We start from the raw sequence: 2,911 nt of genomic DNA, 5'->3' as shown, positions 1-2,911 counted from the left end.
TTGCAGGATAACACAGGTAGAAGTCCCTCATTGATTCGGTTTTCCTACCAGAGATGACCCCTAAAAATGTATGAAGACATTGAAGTCAAAGGTGGTATATGAAGATATTCACATTGAAGACTATGACAAGAGAAGACACCACATGAAGCCTATGGAGCTCGAAGACTTAGATCTTTCGTAGTTCTCTTTCTTCTGTGTTGAGTCATAGGAACCACTGTACTATTAAGTGGGGTCCAAGAGTACCAGTCAGAATGACTGAAGTGATGCTTAAACAAAACCTATGTCTTCGAGTGAAGACTTTGAGAGCGAATCTTGTCCAGAGTCGGGCAAGTCAGCTTTGCTTGAAGCCCAAGTAAAGTTGCTGTGTGAGTTTGAAATCTGACTGTTGGAACACGTGTCAGTTCCTTAGTGACCCAGGGTCATTTCGGACAAATCAGGTCGGGTTGCCTAGTGGCTATAAATAGCCCACCCCCTACAACCATAAACGGTTGGCTGCTCAGATTCAGAGTACGGCTTTTGTCGTTTGAGAACAACCCACCTCGAAGCCTTTGAGAGAGAATTCCTTGCGAGGATAAAGCCCTAACCACCCAGAGCCAAAGAGAATTAGGCATCACTTAAGTCTTCTTGTGTGTGTGATCTGAAGACTTATTACACTTGAGGACTATGCATCCTCCAGCCGGTTAGGCATCGCGTTCTGAGCATCCAAGAGACATTGTGGATTGCCGGTGAACGAAGTCTGTGAAGGTTTGGGAGTCTACCTTGAAGACTTACCGGAGTTATTGGGCGAGGTCTGTGTGACCTTAGCTCAAGGGGAATAGGGTGAGGACTGGGTGTCCTGAGCTGCGTGTTCAGGACTGGGTGTCCGGGACTGTGTGTCCTAAGGTTTAAATACCTAGCCGCCCTAACCAGACGTCCAGTTGTCACAGCAACTGGAACTGGTCCAACAAATCATTGTCTTCAGCGAGTCACTGGTTTCATCTCCCCTTCCCTTTACTCACTGTTACTCCTTGTGAAGTCATTGTATGTTCGTACTATCTTTTGTCTTCACTGAGTGACTGTGTGTTCTGTGTGGCTTCACAATATCTTCCTACCTAATCCTTACTACATTGCTGCTATTAGTCATTGTGTTTTCACTCTATTGAATACTTGACTATGGCTTGCCTAGTGTAGTCTACCTTCCGCTGCAGGGTAATAGGTTTATTTCTATCGTTTGTCTTCATAACTTCCACGTTTTGAAGACTTTCATAAAAATCGCCTATTCAACACCCCCTCTAGTCAAATAACGCACTTTCAAAACTACACAACAATAACAAGACTTGTAAGGTGCATGGCATGAGAATATAACTGTTTATTCAATTGAAACTGAAATCAATATAGAGCAAGTTACAACAACAAACACGTTAAAGAAACAGGTTTAAAACATACCTGTTCTGCCATTGGAGTTTCAATTGCATCCTTCAAATTTGAAATTAGTTGGTATGAGTAAATATAGTGATGCAAGAGCAAAGTAGTATGAACCATAGCTACGAAACCTGACCTGAGAACAATTCTTCTTCTGCTTTAAGCGTTGATTTGGGGTTCGGAGTGGTGGTCCTCGTGCTTTGGGCACTACATTTTCCTTACTAACTTCTCGTGTTTGGGTGCCCTATGGTGGAGACGATGTTGTGTCAATGGGAACTGGGTTACTATCTGCTGGGGTTGGGGTTAGAAGGGGTGTAGCTGGTTCTCTGTCCAACTAGGTAGGTGTACAATCTGCGTGAGTCTGGGTTATGTGTGGTGGGGCTGGTTCTTGGGCAAGTACAACCGTGGTTCTATCTCCATCGACAGGTAGCATGATCTTTTATGAAGAGTGTGTTTTTACTCCCACAGATACTGCCATCACCCCGTCCAATTGAAATGGCTGATAAAGAAGAAAAGTAATTGAATGTACAAACATTGTAAGACAGACAGGTGCAATGGATAGTAGGGAAGAAAATAGGACATGAAATAATTCACATTTATGTTGTCTAACCAAACAGAATAGCAGGACATAATTTCACATATATGATGGCTAATTAAATAGGATAGCATGCCACAATTTCACATGTATGATGGCTAACTAAACAGGATAGAATGACATACTTCAAAATATGATGACTATGTAAAAAGGATGACATGATGTAACTATACGATGTATCTATTAAAGTGGTTGGCATGCCATAAATCACAAACATGTCGTCGATGGAAACATGATGGCATGATATAATTCACGGATAGAATGACATAATTCAAAATATGATGACTATGTGAACAGATGAGATGATATAACTATATTATGTCTTTAGAAATTGGGCTGGCATGCCATAATTCAGATACATGCTGTCTATGTAAACATCATGGCATTATATACTTCAAATATATGATTTATACACTAAGGAAGTGAGCAGAGGGCAATCGCATATATGATGTGTCAACTAAGGAGATGGCATTCAATATCGTGTATATGATGGGAAAACTAAGCATTGCAATATAACATATGCATGATATGAGTAATATAACCCTGTCAAGTTTGAGCATACACCTCAGGGGGATAATAGGACTGGTCATCTGCCTCTGAATCCTCCTCCGAAGAGCTATCTGTAACCAACAAGATATCTGCTTCACCAGGTAGCATTGTCTTCTCTGAAGACCTTGTTTTCACTCTAGATTTCTCCATCACCAATTCAAATGGCTTATGCACAGGAAGAGCAGTTGAATATACAAACATTGTCGACAAAAGCAATGAGAAATAAGAAAAAGGACGGCATGATATAATTCACATATATGACGCTTGGCTAAACAGCATGGCATTGCATAATTCACATATATAATGCCTTGCAACAAGATATCATTGCATAATTCACATATATAATGTCGTGCAACAAGATGGCAT

The sequence above is a fragment of the Triticum urartu genome, chromosome 4 (genome assembly GCF_003073215.2).
Source record: "Triticum urartu cultivar G1812 chromosome 4, Tu2.1, whole genome shotgun sequence".
Classification (NCBI taxonomy): domain Eukaryota; kingdom Viridiplantae; phylum Streptophyta; class Magnoliopsida; order Poales; family Poaceae; genus Triticum; species Triticum urartu.
Note: the sequence above shows the minus strand (reverse complement) of the source record.